Below are 19135 nucleotides of genomic sequence, written 5' to 3' on the forward strand. Positions count from 1 at the left end.
GCTCATCTCTCAACTTGTTACCTCTCCTTCTTTATTTGTTTTGGTTAATGATTCCCCTTCTCTGTTCTTCTTTCCTTTGAGAGGACTGAGATATGGCAACCCCATTTCCCCTATTCTTTTCATCATTATGGCTAAATGCTTGGGAAGACTCGTCCAGAGGAAATGTCAGGATAGGCATTTGCTTGGTCTAAAGCCCTCTTCGGGTCCCTCTACCTTCACTCACTAGCAATTTGTGGATGATACCATTTTGGGGGGCGAAGCCACTGTTAGTGAGGCTAGAGTTTTCAAGGGCCTCCTAAAAACCTACACTAGGGGTTTAGGCCAGGCGATCAATTGGGAAAAGAGCTTGGTCTTCTTCATCAACACCCCCTTGGAGAGATAGAGGAAGATTGCCCGCATCTTGGGAAGTAGTATTGGGTCTCTTCTTGCCAACTATCTCGGCCTGCCCTTGGGCACCAGACCCCTAGATTCTTTGTGGAACAACATCTTAGATAGATTCAATAGGAAACTCACAGGCTGGAAAGATGCCACCCTAATCCTGGCTGACAAGTGCACTTTGGTTAAATCTATCTCTCAGAACCTCCCAACATATGCCTTAAGCCGCTTTGGCATCCTAGTCAAGCATGCTGATAGGATGGAGAAGATTCAAAGGGACTTTCTCTGGTCAGGGTCCAATGACCATAAGAGATACCACCTCGTCACTTGGGATCTTTTTTGTCTCCCCAAATGCTATGGTGGTCTTGGCATAAGAAAAATCAAACATCTCAACAATGCTCTCCTAGCTAAGTGGATATGGCACATTTTTCAAAGTTTAGGTGTTTGGAGGGATATCTTGACTGAGAAATACCAAAGAATGCAGTCCCTCAACTCCCTGTTTGATGGGTCTAAGATTCCCCAGGGGTACTATATTTGGAATGGGATTTTGAAGGCAAAGCCTCTGGCCAAATCCAAGGCCAGGTGAAAAGTTGGTAATAGGGATAATATCCTTTTTTGGCATGACAACTGGACATGTCAGGGAACTCTAATTAATCATCCTTGCTTTGGTAGATGGGTTGAACAAAGCATAGAAAGATATGGTCTATATGTCAGAGATTATAGATCTAGAAATGATTGGCATGACCTATTTGAGCTATACCTGGACCTTAACTCTCTGATGATTTATCTGAAAGCCACCTTCCTCAAAAATAGTAGGGATACCCTCATTTGGGGGGATTCTTTGAGTGTGCAGTTCTCTATTGCCTCAGAATATTTCTCCATATGGGATGGGATGGAGAAGCCAATTTGGGCTAAAGCCTAGATTTCTAGTCTCACTCCTAAAATCAACATTTTCTTTTGGCTTCTCCTGCAAGAAAAAATCCTTACCCTAGACAATTTAGCCAAGAGAGGCCAAATTATCCCCAATAGATGCAACCTCTGCAAACATGATCTGGAAACAATTAATCATTTGTTCATTCACTACCCTTTCTCTTCCAAGGTGTGCAACCTCCTAACTAGGGACCTCAGTTTCAGTTGGTGCCCCCCAGTTAGTTTCCAGGACTTCTTTAGCCAATGGAGAAGCCACCACTCTGGCATGAATTCACATTTATTTAGCTTATGTATTCTTCCACACTTTTGTTGAGGAATCTGGAAAGAGTGCAACAATAGAATATTCAGAGAAAGGAAATCTCCAGAATTCATAATTGTTGAGAAAATTGAAGGTCTCACCTTGGAGAACTATGCTATAACCAAGGGTGGAAACATCAAGGAAGGAGGGACTTGTAAAGCTAGAAAGGAAGACAGGGACAAGAGGAGACTTGAAGCCAAATGGTCCTTTCCCCTTTAGGATTGGCACAAAGCCAAATTTGATGAGGCAGAAAAAGGTAATCCCAATCCCGCTGAAAGTGGAGGCATTATTAGAAACAGTTCAGGTGGAGGAATTGCTACTATATCCTTCCCTCTTGGTCACCAGACTAACCACTTTGCGGAAGCCAATGTGGCCAACCATATTGTTAAACTGGCTTTGGCTTCTGGAATTGAGCATCTCTGGCTTGAGGGCGATTCCTTAAACATCATCAACTGTATCAAAGGTCTCACCATGCCATCCTTGACTATTGCTAACATCATTGAGGATATCAAATTTGACTTGGGAAAGTTCAAAAAGACTCACGTCAGCCATATTTTTAGGGAGGCCAACCCAGTTGTTGACTGGTTTGCCAACAAGGCAATCAGAAGAAATTCGATGATGACGTGGAGGAATCGTGACAAATTTATGGTTTTGGCAACTGAATTACTCCAGTTGGACCAAATCTAGGGCACAAATATTATCCCTTTTAAATTATGATAGGATTTTCCAAATTGCACATTGGTAGAAGAGTAATAAGAAGTAATGCAAAGCCCTTTTCAAGATATAATTATGCATACGAAAGGCACACTTTGAAAGTAGGCTCGAACAGAACCACCAAAAATCATAAAAACATTTTCATTTTTTGCATCCCAACTAATTGTGTGCTTTATAATACTACTAGTGGTTTCGAGTTTGCTGAGTTGAAGACTACCATAGTGGGTGAAAGGATCAGAAGAGAGCCTTCGGGGGAGTCAAAGAGTTGGAAGGAGAAGAAGAAGGTTTGGCATAAGCTCAAAAAAGGTGGAATAACTAGGTTCATGGAGAAGCTACATGGTTTTGACGCTAGGGTAATGAAGGTCATGGTGGATTCTTGGAGCAATGAGAGAGTCAAAATTGATGGTGTAACCCACCAAATCACTGGGGGCTTAATTGCAGAGGTGACAGAAATCCTGCTGGAAGGCATACAATTTTACAAGGACAAAAATATGTTGGCCAATGCTGTAAATGATTTTGTCAAGAATGACAAGGAGAGAGAAAAGCTCATCAAGATCAACACCTACTATGATATTGAATCCATCAAGAAATTATGGAGGTATGTTCTCAGAATCCTCATTGAGTACATTACTCTTGATCCCAGGTTCGACAGGATAAGAACAAACCATTTTGTTTTGTTGAACCACTTTAGGTATGGTGTTAAAATTTATTTTCCCTTCTATCTTTACACTTCCATGTCTAAGGGTATTGAGGGTTTCAAGAATTTTTTTTCTCCATGAAGGCCTTCTTCTCTTGGTTTATGAGTTTTTTAAAACCCAAACTAGAGGAAAATCCCTTGGTGGCTTGGGTAGTGAATCAGAGGATACTACTAGCTCAGACTCGGAGGATGTTCAAGTCGTTAAAATAGAAGATGCCAAAGCCACCTCTATTGCTTGCAAACCTAGTATGCCTAGAAGAAAGAGTTTGAGGAACCGCCCCCCCTTCTCCCTAAGCATGAGCTTGAGGAGGAGAACATTGACAGTGGGGAAGAGGAGGAGACAGGAACTAATTTAGAGGAAGAGGACAAGAAGCCAGGGAAGGATAATGTGAGTGAGGAGGAGAAGGGGAGGGATAGCAAAGAGGAGGAGCCTACCCTTGTTTCCCCTCTGTGTAACCCTAGGAAAAGAAAGGCTAACCAGGCCATGATTCAGGAAGAAGCCCATATTCCCGAAACCCATGGCCCTGACTCACCCATATCCTCACTTGAGGAGATGAATGAAATTATGGTGAAAAGAAGTGGGGAGTTGGAAAGGAAGAATAGGAGGAGGGCTTGGAGAAATTTTAACATGGACATAGCTAGACTGGGTATTGCCAAATAATCGGTGAAAATCCAGGTGTTGGAGGACCTTGACGGAAAAACCCACGATGACAAGTTAGTTGACCCTGCTATGTTGGTCATCTCTGACAACACATAGGAAAATGGCTTCAATTTCTTGAATAATGTGAAGAATTTCTTAGTAGACAATTTCTCTTCTATCAAACGGTTGTTTCAAGAAATTGAGGCCCTTAAGGAAAAGAACAACCATGACACTAGTTAGAATACCCGCAAGGTTTAGGAAACCATAGGAAAGAACACTACCCAGGTTGGTAACTAGAACATCCATGGTGGCCAGGACACCAGGGATGGACAAGAGGATAGACTCTCCTTGGTTGAACAGAAAGTCCAAAAGTTCGAATCCATCCACCAGGTGTTGACTAATTAAATTGTGGACACCCTGCACACTCTAAATGAGAATATTGTCAACTTGGGTGACTCTCTGATGAGGGCCAACTTAGGTAGGGACACTACACAGAAGAATGGGAAGGATTTCAGGCAGGTGGAGTTTTCTCAAATTGAAGCCAGGGACTAGGTGAATAAGGTGGACCAGGCAGAGATCCAGAATAGGAACCAAGAAGGAGTGGATAGTCAGAAGGACAACGAAGTTCTAGAAACTCTAAAAGACCTAGAGAAGGACAACCAATAGTCTACTTCACTTTTAGTTTTGTTCTTTGTTTTGGTTTTTGGCCTTTGCCTCCTGGCCTTGGGCCTTTTGTCAATTTTTGTCTTTTAGTAGCAGTCTCTTGTTAGCTAGACTTTTTATTTTCCTTTCTATTATGTTGTAAACTTTTGGGTTTCAGGATCCCTGTAAAACCTATTTTATTTAATCAAAAACATCAAGACACTCCAAATTCAAATCTTCAGTAGCCACAATACTTAAAATAGTATAGATAGAAATCATTTTAACAATAGGCACTAGTACATTTGACCCCATTTTTAGACCAAAATTTTTGACCATCTATTAAAATGGGGTCAAATTGGTCAGATTAGGCAAGGAAAAATGTCTACTTTTTAAAAATCCATTCCAGTGTTGGTCAAAATTTTGACCAACATGGGCTTCGTTATCTTAAAATGAAAAAAGTTATATTTCACATGCCCTAATTCATTGTTAATGTGTCAAGGGATTTTGCTAATGACCAAGGGTGGAAGAATGAGACAATGAATGGTGATGTTGATCAAGCTTTGAGGTTTTTCAAATAAATGCCTCGACCAAATGTTATCTCATGGAATTCCTTGGTTGTGGGATATGTGCAGGAATGGTTTGTTGAAAAAGCCTTGGAGACCTTTAAAAAAATTTGATTGGTGGGTTTAAAACCAAATGATTCAACCTTTGCCAGCATTCTCATAACAGGTTTTAATGGAACCAGTCCCACTTTGATGCATATCTTTAGAGGAAAAGTCTTGTGAAGTCTTTTTGACTCAGAAGATCATCATATAGGAAGACTGCTTCCAATCTTTGTTGAAGTGTTTCTTCTTGTTATTTTTTCTGCTTTTTTATTTGTTAACCTTTTACTAATTAGAATAACTGGTGTTTGTCTATTACCAAATGTTTCCCATATCATTATATTATATTTTGTATCAAGAAGGAGTAATTATTAATTTTACACTTGAATGGTGACTTGCAAATAACAATTGACAACCATCTCCTTTGTTGCAGATATGTCATTGACTGTCGTCATTAAGCCACTGAATGTTATTCATTTTGTGGCTTAGATCTTAAATAGGGACATGGGATCTAGACCATTGTCTGATGCTAATCGTACCAAGGTATGGGGTTTCAAGAACACCCAATTGGATTATATAAGATAATTTTAAAATGTGGATGTAAATAACAAATTTAGTCTAATATAGTCATTATGACATCTCTGCTGAGATAGATTAAGAAGGCCTTGAGAGGTGTAAAAGTTGAAGTCACACATCGAGCAAATGTGTGGAGGAAATATTGCATTTCTGGGTTGACTTCTCAACCCATCTGGGAATTAACGTAAGATTCTTAGGATGCTTAATATTAGTAATATGAAAATGGAAATTTTCTTATTACAAGAGGCTACAAGTTAACCTATATATGGTACAAAACATCTTGTTGCTAGTGATATTGTTTTTATAGGTTTCCTGTGGATGATAAAGGAACAATGAAATCTATGGTGGAGTATTTCTAGGAGACATGTGGATTTACCATATAGCATAGTAGTTTTCCATGCCTACAGGTTGGAGATTAGCATAGGCCAAACTATTTGGTGATGGAGGTATGCTTTTGTAATTCAAATAAATCTTTTGGAACAGGAAGTGCTTTGTAGAAGTTAGCTATGTTTCTGTCTATTTATGCAGAATACTCATTGGTGTAACTAAATATGTTTGTAAAATAGTAGAGGGCCAACACTATTCAAAATGTTTGAATGAAAGGCAAAGTACCGCCCTTCTGAAAGTTACATGTCAACGTCCTCGAGAACGAGAGATGGACATTTTATAGGTATTCTCTCCCTACACTGAAGATGTCTTTGGATATAATTTAAATAAGTATTTTTTATATTATGTGTAGTGTTGTAATATTAAGGAATTCAGTACAATAATTGATGCATACAAAAATGTGTTGCCCAAATGATAGCTAATTGTAGTAGCTAACATGCCCTCAGATTGCTGCAATAGCTGCTACATATCAAAATGAATGCAATGAATAATTATTTATTATTGAGAAATACATATTTAGAAGCCGAATCATGAAAATATAACTTTATTGACACATCAGCTTTTAGGAGTATAGCTTTGCAAGCCTCCCAACAATTACACAAAAAAAAAACAAATTAAATTTAAAACACGCCAACACTAGTGTGAATATTGATCTGGAATTCATTCCAAAGTTAGGGTTTTCCTCATCACTTAGGGAAGCAGCAACTTCTAATTTGAGAAATATAAATGCAGAAAATAATTCTTTATGATTGAGAAATGCACATTCAGAATCTAAATCATGAAAATAGAACTTTATTGACACAACAACATTTAGGAGTATCGCTTTGCAAGTCTTGCAACAATTACACAAAAAAAAAATTAAATTTAAAACATGCCAACAATAGTGTTAATATTGATCTAGAAGTCATTCTAAATTCGAGGGTTTGCCTCATCACACATTGGTTTCTCTTTGAATTCTTCTCTAATCACTTAAGGAAGTAGCAACTTCTAACTTTTTTTGAGACCCCCCCTTGTATTATTGTATATGGATGGATAAAGCCCACTATTGCCCATGATCTCAAAGTAGTGGTTTCATCAACCCAAAGCATGTGAATCGTTAGATAACTGTACTGGCTAATGCAGGGATCTATAGAAGATTTTTTAATGAGATGTATTGGAGCTACTAGAGAGTACTAAAAGAGCTCCAAAAGATCAAGATTCCTAGTCACCATGTATGGTTGAAGTAATGACTACTTAAAGCCATTTAAAATAGTAAATATTAAATCTAAAAGTAACAGCTGCTACAAATATGTTACCATAGTACACAAGGGCATGGTAATGGCCCAGTTGTAGGTAGTTATTTTTAAATCCTACTAATCAAGAAATAGAATATATTATAATGTCACAAGGGGATTGCTGAGATAGCCATGTGATGCCTAATAAGTAAACACAACAAGTATAAAAACTCCCATGTTGATTTATGAAGATTGGCTATGCTTAGTAGATAGAGATCAGAACAAACACATAGAGAACCTGCAAAATTGTATTTCAAAATTGAATGAAGAAATCTCTTTGGGCATGTAGGATTGCATGTAGCCCAGATGTTTTTAGCACAGTTCAAGAAAAAAAGGATTTATTAGAGTACTTTTTAGCTTTTAAGACTAATTTGTAATTTCTTTCTATGTAGACTGTATTCCACAATGTGTACCATCAAGATCCATATGCAAAAGAATTTGGACTTAAAATTAGTGACAAGCTTGCTTCAGTAGAAGCTCGGATTTTTCCTCCACCTTGGGTATTGATTCCCTCATTACCATTTTTTTATTTTTTCAAAATGGTTTGTTTTTGTAATATATAGTAAATTTTCTCTGTTCCATTTATGTTTGACTGTGAATGCAACAATTATTGTGCAACTGAAGTATCATGAAATTGGTAGGGAAAAGGATTGCTTCCTCAATTTGGACAGTGGAATATGATGAATAAGGTAATTGATGAAGTGTTTTCATATTTGAAAGACTAAAATAGTTCCTTTGATACTTTGTATGCTAATTATTTAGTTCAAATGTCTTTGATTTACTTCGTATGCTAATTATTTTGTTCTAACTTCTACTGATAGAGAAATTTTTACATAAGCTTTGATGCAAGTGTTACTATGAAAGTTCTTAGCATTTGTTATTATATTTCATGAAACAAAAAATGGCGAATGGAGGAACTGTAAACTATTGGGCCTATGTAAACTTTTCATGAGGTGTTCAAGAGAGTGTTGCCCATGGGTTTTGTCAAGGGCTAGCATAGATGTGCTAGGTTTTTGGGATGGTATTAACTTACAATTTAGACACCCATAATAATTTAAATAGTTTGACACATCCTTCATTGTTAGGTGATGTCCTCTTGTTTGACTGTAGAATTTCAACCTAGAACCTGTGATCCAAATTCATCACTCGTGACCTGAACAAGTAGAGAGAGCCTTGAAGACCATCTGCAAAGAGGCAAATGCAAGACTCAAGACAAAACTAGAACTTCTTATAGTCATTTTTTCTAACAACAACGGTTCTTTGTATGGTGTGTATTTTTCCCTTTAGTTTCATCCAAGAATTTGAAAGAGTTCAAGAAATGGTTTGCTGGTATTTGATTTATTTTCTATAAATAATAGAAGTTTCTTGAAGAATCATTTTTTTATATTCTATGATGGGTTGCAACATTGTATTATATTAGTCAATGATGAGTTGTCTTGTCTTTCTTTAGGTGACCTTAAGCGAATATGTGAAACAAATCTTGCCTTAGTTTCACAATGCTGCCTGGCAAAGCATGTGTTTAAAATGAGAAAGCAATATTTAGCAAATGTGGCCCTCAAAATTAATGTAAAGTTGTGTACTAAAGATATATTTTGCAATTCTAGTGTGCCCATAGATATTCTATATTTTATGTCTATTTGAAGAAAATATAACTTATTAATTTGTCATTGTTGATGCTTTGCATATTAGGTTGGTGGAAGAAATATAGTCCTTGTTGATGCAATTTCTAGAAGGATTCCTTTGGTTAGTGATATACCTACTATCATCTTTGGGATAGATGTTACACATCCACACCCTGGAGAAGATTCCTGTCCATCAATAGTAGTAGTAGGTTTTCAATATAGATCATTGTTTGCTGTTGTTCTGGTTCACACAATTCATATGAAAAATGCTTATCTTAATATTTTGGGTTTGGTGCAAATGTTAGGTGGTTGCATCTCAAGACTAGCCTGAAGTCACAAAGTATGTAGGCCTAGTTTGCGCTTAGGCGCACTGGCAAGAGTTCATTCAAGATTTGTATAAAGTTTGGCAAGATCTAGTACAAGGCACTGTTACTAGAGGAATGATAAAGTAGGCATCATATGTGGTATTTGTTTAGTCTATGGGGTCGTCATGCTACTTAGCAAAAGATTGTTACATGTTTGGTTCAAAAGTTATATATTTCAGGGGTGTGTATTTGTGTTGGGGATTTTCTTGACTATAACTTTGCATTTTAAAAGTAGTGTTTTGGTACATATTATATGTCTGTCTGTGTTGTTATGTCCTTGTAAGTTTTGTTTGAGATGTAAATGTCAAGATGTTGATTCAGTTTATATTTGATTTGGAGGTGTTCTACTTGAAATAGTGACCACCTTTTATACCAACATATAGTACTCAATTTATATTCAGTCTTAAACTAGGATGATTACCTGTATTATGTAGTGACAATGTATAGCTACTAAAATCTACAAATCTAGAATGTAAGAGATTTAATTTACAAAGAATTAACTTGGGGAGAACTTTTACAACTTCACACACCATTGATTAGGGATGTGTTTTGAATTACTAAATGATGAAGAGGAGAAAACCCTCTAGAGCACAATTTCTACCTTGATCATTATGCATTTTATTAACACTAAACCAACCAATGAAATTGAAAATTCTTAGAAAAGTTACTGCTCCTCAAAATTAAAAATGTGATTTTTGGAAATTCACTTGAAAATCTACCAATACCTTCTATATCCACATCCTCTCACAACCACCTCATAACATATATTGACTGAAAAAAGTATGCATCAGATCTCTGAAATTTTCAAACTAGAAGTTACAATGATAACCTACTCACAAGTGAAACCAAGATCTCATTTAGACTTATACAAAACTTATGCCTCTGGAATATATGAGTAACTCCAAGTACCTCACTATTTATATTACAATTTCTTAAAAGAGGTTTCCAATCAAAAGTTGGCATATCTCTCTGGTAATAATAGCAATTAAGGTTTCTTCCCAGTGTGTTGGTAATGGTGGGTGGTGGTGGTGTACACACCAATGTTCAAAGTAAACACTCATTGAGCCATTGTGATTGCTGCTTTATGCCCATGGCGATCCAATGTGATTGTGCTTTGAATTTCAGCTTTGCTAAGATCCAGATCAATGACATTCCACGTGGAGCTAGTCAGTGTGTCATGTCAATGTCACTCATCATGTTAAAAAGTTTACCAGGCACTATTTTAAACATATTTACATATAACCCAAAATTTTAACATGACTAACCTTTACTAACTAATGTGCATGCATGGGTTAAATACCAATATCTAGCAAATAACAAAAGTTGAGTTACAATTTTAGAGTAATATCTTGAAGAATCAAGATGTAAACTTGAGATTTCCCTTATTATTGATATATGAAATGATTTATCTGTTGGGATTCTGGAGGCATAAGTCATCAGCAAAAACTCTTGGAGTACCTTTGAAATATATAGTAAAAAGGATTAATTATATAACTATTATAACTCAATATCATATTCAAATATTGTTCAATTACAAGAGCCCATGGGAAACAAATTACATACCTTTATGTGGCTTGCAATTCTGAAATGGCCTTTGATGGGAATATCTAAGTCCAACATAAGATTATAATTTTAAATGAGACAAAAAAAGGTCCAAATCCAGCCCTTGAAATGGCTTGCAAAAGCTAAGTTCTAGATAGTAGAGGCCTATGTAAGGTTGAAGGTTGAAGCACAACCCTCTTTGTAAAAAGAATTCTAGTTTTAGTTTATTATTGATTCCCTTCCATCATTCTATTTTTAACTCCATGATCAAAATCACATATAACAGGAACTCAAAAAAAGAAAGATAGTGAGCTTTATTATTATATAATATGAAATGCCAAATAAAAATATACAACTTTGCAAATGCATAAAAATGGATATCATACCTTTGCTATAGCATAAACTCCAAATAATCCTATGTCTTTATAGTTGGTGTTAAAAGCTATTATACTCTTGGCCAAATCATTTATTACAACCTTCTATGCAAGGACTGACCTGCATTTCTTTAAACGAGTATTTCTAAATATCTATTTACCATCAACTAATAAGTGAGCAATCTAAAATAAGTCTTGAACTATCATATTAACCACTTAGTTGCAATAATTCTTAACATATAGCTTGACATTAATATGCATTCGACTTCAAAAAGGACCCACCCCATGTGCTTGCCACCACCAGCACCCTTGTTCCAAGACCCCAAAATTGTTTGCATAACCATCAATGCAATTGAGTCTAGATCTGTCCATGAAGCTCCATTAAAAGACATTGCAAATTGTTCTAGAGGCACATCATCATCAATTATATGTACTTGAAGGAGATAAAAAAAAGAAATGGATCTATGTTCCAACAATTTTCTGGGATGCATAGACACATTCTTGGTATGGGATTTTTTGAGGCCATTTTTGGGAAGGGTAATAGATGGAAAGAGGGATTCAATGAAATAGATATAGTCAAATTTCAAAAATTCATCTCATGTCCTATGTCTAAAGTGTTCTACCCCTCCTAAACTAAGAACATACACAATCTGCACTCATCAATAATAATTCCCAGGCAACTGGAGAAATAAGGCCAACTAGAATAAAAGAAATTTACAATAATAATAGTAGCATCAATTATATAAATGAGGGGCCAACCAAGAAGAAATCAATGGCTATTTAAGAAACATTTAATAACCAATAAACTCTCCTTGACTATTCTGATTCATTTGTTTAATTTGTCAAAGTGCCTTGATGTGATGTGTTGGTGTGGATGCTTCCAGTTAGCAAGTTCATCTTTGGATGCTATTTGTTTTAATTTTTTTATTATTGCATGCCATGTGTATTTGATATAGTGACATGTGCATTTCACATTGACCTGTGACCTGATAGAAGATGATATTCTAATCTATTTTCTGTGAACAAACTATAGGATCATTGGCTAATAGTTTATAAATCACTAATTTCATCAATTAACTCAAAACATTCTGGAAGCGAGGCATATGATATTTATTTTAGCTGATAGGCTTTGTGTGGGAGCAAAGCTCCTGTAAAATAGTCAATCTTTGCCATTATTTATTTTCTAAACAATTTTTATGTCAATCTCCTTTTAACTATTTTTACCTTATTTTTATCTCCTATTTCTTTAGTGTTAGTGGCAGTTATAGATTACTTTATAGGTTTTTTTCTTACCTTTGCATCAGAGATGTAGTAGGCATATTTAACCTAACTATCCAAAATCACTATATAGAGAGAACTGCAGCAAAAGGTTGTTCTATTTTTTTTGGAAAGAAACCCATTGATTGCAACCAATTTTTGCAGTTATGTTCCTTTATATATTGATTCTGGTTTTGATTTTTTTGATTATGGATTTCTTTAATGTTGCAGAAAGGTTTCAATTTATTTATTTGGGCAGTGTATCAATGACTCTTATAGTTTATGCGCTACATCCGGCTACCTTATTGGACTTTGTCCTTTTGTTGATCTTTTCTTGAGATGTAGAACTCATGATTGTGAGGTAGGAAGTGAAATATCATTCCCTGAGACACATAATTTCACAAAGATTTTAAGGATCATTTCCACATTTACCTTCAGGGGATAAATCTGTCAAAGAATTACCTTCAGGGTCTAAATTCATCAAAGAATAATAGGTAGGCATCATTATATCTGAATCTTCACATTATGGACAAAATTGTGATTACTATTTTTGAGTATAACAGTAACAATTTATGCAAAGATTCTAAAACCTTAAAATTTTAAGAACAAAACCTCAATAATACCTAGGGTATGTTGCGAGAATCTAAAGTTTTTAAAAGGATGGTATACTGACTATAGTCTATTGCACACTCTTGCACTTTGGATAGCTTACCAGCAAAACCATAGGGAAAATAACAGTTAGGGCATGATGGTGGGTTTATAGTAGATTTAGGGAATGATTAGGGCTTTAAAATACATTTAGTTCATAAAATAGTCATTTTGAACAGTTGAGCATGCATGGATGGAAGTAGAAATGCATGAACGTGCTCTCAATTTCATCTCTTCACCTTTTAATTACCTGTGTTAAAACTACTTCCCTCTTTCACTGACCAATATGGAATTAGGGTCTGTAATAGATGAGCAGACAATTTGTTCTTTTATGGCAATGGATGCCCAGAAAAAGATATATAGATAGAAGGGCACATGGATAGTGATATCACATAGATTCAGGGTACATAAATACATGAATATGATTTTAAGTACACAATATTTAATATAGTTGTTAGAAAATTAGATATGGAGAAGGTTATATAATCTTGGAGATCTAGGGTATGTGGTCTGGTATGGAGATATTATGTGTAAATATTGTTATCACCACACATAACTTAACGTTGATATCAATATGTTTTAATAGTTGGAGCAGCTTTATGTTAACTAGATATTGCATTAATATTGGTACCAAGTAGTACTGAGACTTTCTTCTATTGAAATGATAAGCTAATTATAATCTAGATTATCAAGGCAAATGATGGATATGGTCTCTAGGACTTAATACTTAGGATTGTTGATATTATTAAAGTAGAATTGCATTGATGATCATCAGATATCTTAAGGTTGAACTGAGGGCTGGAAGTAGGTTGTCTTTTATTTATTATTGACTCCTATTACATCTATTAATTGAGGCTCCCAACCAAGGACATGAAACAACCACCATGCTTCCAATCAATGCTTCAAATCTTTTGGACAAGAATTGATGATTGGGTTTCTCAATTTGCTGACTATATTGGTGATTGTTTTATGCTACTTAGAAGCTAGTAGATGAAGTTATGTTATTTTCATCCTTAGATGGGCCATTTTGCTCTAGCAAGTGGAGAGTTATCGCTTACTAGCCTTATTTAATAGTGTTCTATGTTTTTATTATGTTTACTATTGATTGTCAATCTGTACTGATTGCATATAAGTTTGATCTCGAATGATGATATGTACTAAATGCTGAGTGTCTGTGCTAAGGGCTCCAAAACCATCCATTTCATGCCTTCATCTGTACAAAATGTCTTTCTAGTTTTGTTCTACTTGCACACCCATTTCATTTCATATGATCATTTGAAAATTGTATCACTCTAAACTCTCAACTATTCCTCTTGATTGATCAATCACCCAGTAGAAATCTCAAAGTGCTCTACTCATTACAAATGGCATACTTTATTATTGATAACATTTAACTTTTAAGTCTTGTTAAAGGTTTTCTGGCAGACTATGTTTCACTCCAATTTAATGCATCGTCTCAAGGAGATATCAATCAACATCAAATAATGCATGGTAATTATGAATTATACTAGTCTATATGGGATTGATGCTTAATTAGGAAGGGCATACCTTAGTGCTGATCACATTTTAGTTTTGTTGAGGTTTTACAAAAAACTATTTGATTCACATTTAATGCATTGCCTTATGGAGATCTAAATCAAGGTGAAATTATGCATGGCAACAATGAATTATACTAGTCCATAGGGGATTGATGCATAATTCATCTCTTGTAGGCCCAATATGAGTTACAAATTTGCATGAGAATTAAAGGTGTTCCAACATTTTAAGGTGTTGGGCCTTAGTATAATACATTAGTTTTAGCTTGAGAACAATGTTGTCTAAGTTTCAACAATGTTCTTATTAAGGTTTCTAGGATTCTAAGATAGGTTGAGGATGAGTCTAGTAGGGATATTAGGAAACTAGGTGAAAGACTTTAATAATGAGAAACGAGCTTTAATGTTTAATAAGCTGATTTATGTTTTAAGTTCAAATTTTCAAACATATAATGGTCATTTAGATTTTGGAGGATTAGTTTTAGACTTGAACTTTAAACCCAACGGAAGTTGGTTGAATTGGTTATATTGTGAAGTCTTATATATGTAATAGGGAGCTGCTATTACATATATAGAAGAGGGAGTCGGGTGTATAGACTGGTGTAATACCACAAGCAATAAAACTTCAATTTTTGCAAGATTTCGTTGATCTTTTGGAGTCTCAAATCAATTTGGTTTGCTTTATTAATGCATTGATAGGAGTTATTAACCATCCACATTTCTAATAACTGCAGAACCAGTGACTTCTTTTAACTGTTTGCTTGCTGAAATAGAATTTAACAATAATGGAAATTATTCCATGAGTATGGGGGCTCAATATTCATGTAATGACCACAATTTACATGATTAAACAAGATATGTGTGATCTTAGTTAAACAATAGCATGACAGTGCATTAAAAATGCATGTTTGGGTATAGCAGTAGACATTATACCTAAACAAGGGGTCTATTTGATGATTGGAGATATTGAAAAATGTTCATGTGAAGGTGAATCCATTGTTAATTGGGATTGGAAGTGTGTGTAATTGGGGGATTGAGGAAGCCCTAGTTCAAGGGTTTGTGAGTGCTAGTTTGGGATTTTGATGTTGCAGGGTATTGGAGAGCAATTCCTTTTGGTATTAAGCAATTAAAGAGGTAATAAGTCATTGTCTAGGAGTTGGGGTTGATTGGATTTCATTTGATGATACTTCCTTTGAAAAAGTAGTCATTTTTATGCATAAAAATAGGGTACTGGTCAAGGGTAGTTGTGCTAATCCAAAACAAACATAAGGAAATCCATGATATATTGTAATACATCAAATAGGGCATCAGTGAGTATCATTACATTTTCACATATCTTGGGAAAAGCAAAAGTCATCCCCATTTCAAGTATGTAGCAGGCCTAAAGGGTAGAGAATTGGACTGTTGGAACAATTTGAGAGTGTTGTATTGGGATATTGAAATTGTGTTGGAGCCTTAGAATCCTTGAGTTCAAATGTTTTAAAGTTTATGAAGCCAAATCCTTCATTTAGGGAGCCTTGAAGATAGTCTTAACAAATTAGATCCTTGAAGTATTGACATGATATCTCCTAAATGATTTCCTTTGAGCATCAACAATTTTCTTGGCAAATTGAGCAACTTTCTTTCTTAGTTTCAAGGGTGTGAGCTCTTTCCTTGCCTCTTTGTCTATGGACTGCAAAACTTTGAGCTCAAGCAACTTATATCATGAAAGTGGATTTGAAATTTCCTTTAAAGCCACTTGATTGATCAATCAACTCTAAGCTAAGCATTGGTTGAAATTTTGATTAGTGCTGGTAGAAAACTATGTAGCATTGGTCAAAATTTTGACCAACGCTTGGTCAAATTTTTTTTGAGGCTCACACTTATTGAGGTCCACTTCAGCAATGGCCCTCCCTATGAAATTGTTGTCTAAAACCTTTCTAATGGGATAATGTGTTATGAGCTCTTCATCAGTGGGATGGAATGTGAGTCTAGGAGGCGGTTGTGCATCACCCATATCATGACTGTAACTAAAGTTAAGAGCCTCTATTATTGAATTCTCTTCCCTATCAACCATATTCATTTCCTTTTCTATTCATAATTCATGCATCTTGTGAAATAGTTCACATGACTTATCTATGCTTCCATTTTGCAAGCATGTCTCCCAAGGCAAATGCTACTACTTCATCTACACCGCCTGACAAAATCCTTTATGCTTTGATGGATACCTATAGCTTATCCCAAAGCTCTCATTCACAGTTATGAGATGATCAATCAAGAGGAAATAGTTGAGAGCTTAGAGTGACACAATTTTTAGATGATCATATGAAATGAAATGGGCGTGCGAGTAGAAAGAAACAAGAAAGACATTGTGTACAGATGAAGGCATGAAATGGATGGTTTTCGAGTAATCAGCACAGACACTCAACATTCAATACATATCATCATTCAAGATCAAATGGGTGTGTGGGATTATATGCATAGTGAATAGTAAAGGAGGGAATTGAACCCTCCCTGAGGCTCACACTTGTTGAGGTCCACTTGAGCAATGGCTCTTCCTATGAAATTGTTGTCTAAAACCTTTCTAATGAGATAATGTGTTATGAGCTCTTCATTAGTGGGATGGAACGTGAGTTCAGGAGGCAGTTGTGCATCACCCATATCATGACTGTAACTAAAGTTAAGAGCCTCTATTATTGAATTCTCTTCCCTATCACCCATATTCATTTCCTTTGCTATTCATAATTCACATGATACATTTATTCAATTTATTTTGATTTTGTCAAAATAAATTGAATAAATGCATCATGTGAATTATGAATAGCAAAGGAAATGAATATGGGTGATAGGGAAGAGAATTCAATAATAGAGGCTCTTAACTTTAGTTACAGTCATGATATGGGTGATGCACAATCGCCTCCTAAACTCACGTTCCATTCCATTGATGAAGAGCTCATAACACATTATCTCATTAGAAAGGTTTTAGACAACAATTTCAGAGGAAGGGCCATTGCTGAAGTGGACCTCAACTAGTGTGAGCCTCAAATTTTTTTTGACCAAGCATTGGTCAAAATTTTGACCAATGCTTGGTAGCTTTCTACCAAGCATTGGTCAAAATTTTGACCAATGCTACGTAGTTTTATACTAGCACTAGTCAAAATTTCAACCAATGCTTAGCAGAAATTGTGCCAACAACTTTGTGTAGTTTTTGACCATCATGTTGGTCAAAATTTCGATGAGAAAAAATTTGACCAATGGGTTGGTCAAATTTGGTCAAAAATTCAACCAATAATGGTCAAAAAATGACCTCAAATGTACTAGTGAGGAGAGAATATCTCATCAAAATCAATGCCTTTTTTCTATGCAAATCCTTTTACAACTAACTTAGCTTTAAATCTTTTCTTACCTCCATCTTCTTCTTTCAACCTATAAACCCACTTATTCTGTAAAGCCTTTTATCTGCAGGAAACTTGAATATATCCCATGTCTTATTTTTCAGTAGAGTCCATTTCTTCTTTCATTGCAAATTCCCACTAAATCTTAGTGTCCACTTGCACAGCTTCATCATAACATTCAGGTTCGCCAACATTAGTAACTAAAATAGAATACAAAGAAGGAGAAAATATTTTTGGAGGTCTACTTAGCCTTGTTGACAGTTTAATATTCACTAGGGTGTGTGGTATTTGTTGTTGCCGTTGTTGCACATAATGAGGAATTGTTCAAACATCATCTTTTGGAATATCATCCAACACTACATAATCATCTTCTTTCTTCTCATGTTGTTGCAATAAATATTTGTACACAACTTTCTCATTGAACATGACACCCTTGCTTCTTACAATTTTATGATTTTCAAAATCCCAAAGCCTATAACCAAATTCATCAATGTCATATCCAACAAATGCACATTTCTTTGACTTAGCTACCAGCTTGGTTCTATTTTCAGAATCTATATGAGAAAATGCTTCACAACCAAAGGTCTTGAGAAAATAATAACTCACCTTCTTACCAGTCCATGCTTCCTTTGGAATACCACAACCCAAAGGAGTAGAGGGACCTCCATTAATCAAATATATAGTAGTATTAATAACCTTTTCCCACATGTTTAAGGCCAACCCAACATGCAACCTCATGCTCCTTGCATGCTCCATTATAGTCCTGTTCATGTGTTTAGCCACTCCATTTTCCTGTGGAGTCCTTGGAATAGTTTTATGTCTACGCATACCATTAGTGGAGCAATAATATTCAAATTCATGACTATAATACTCACCACCATGATCAGATATGAGACATTTTAATTTCTTACTAGTCTTAGTTTCAACCAAGCATTTCTATTTCTTAGACATTTGAAATACATCAGATTTTTGTCTAAGGAAATAAACCCATGCTTTTCTAGTTGCATCACAAATAAATGTAACATAATAATGAGAGCCACCAAGGGAAGATACATGATCTGGTCCCCATACATCTGTATGCACAAGCTCTAATTTCTCCCTTTTATTTTCCTTCCTAGTCTTCACAAAACTCACTCTCTTTTATTTTCCATACACACAACTTTCATAGAAATCCATATTAACACATTTTAGACTTGGTAAAAATTTCTTCGAATGAAGTACTCTCATAACTTTCTCACTGATGTGCCCAAGTCTATTGTGCCACAATGCTGTATTAGAATCTACAA

At 35.4% G+C, this 19135-nt stretch overlaps 1 pseudogene; it reads left to right on the plus strand.

The window, feature by feature from the left end:
• The first annotated feature begins 2640 nt into the window (after positions 1 to 2640).
• On the plus strand, positions 2641 to 9088 carry LOC149578831 (protein argonaute 1A-like; annotated as a pseudogene).
• The last annotated feature ends 10047 nt before the right edge of the window (positions 9089 to 19135 follow it).

This window comes from Cupressus sempervirens, chromosome 1 (assembly GCF_028749045.1).
Source record: "Cupressus sempervirens isolate cs-2001-9-10 chromosome 1, ASM2874904v1, whole genome shotgun sequence".
Lineage (NCBI taxonomy): Eukaryota > Viridiplantae > Streptophyta > Pinopsida > Cupressales > Cupressaceae > Cupressus > Cupressus sempervirens.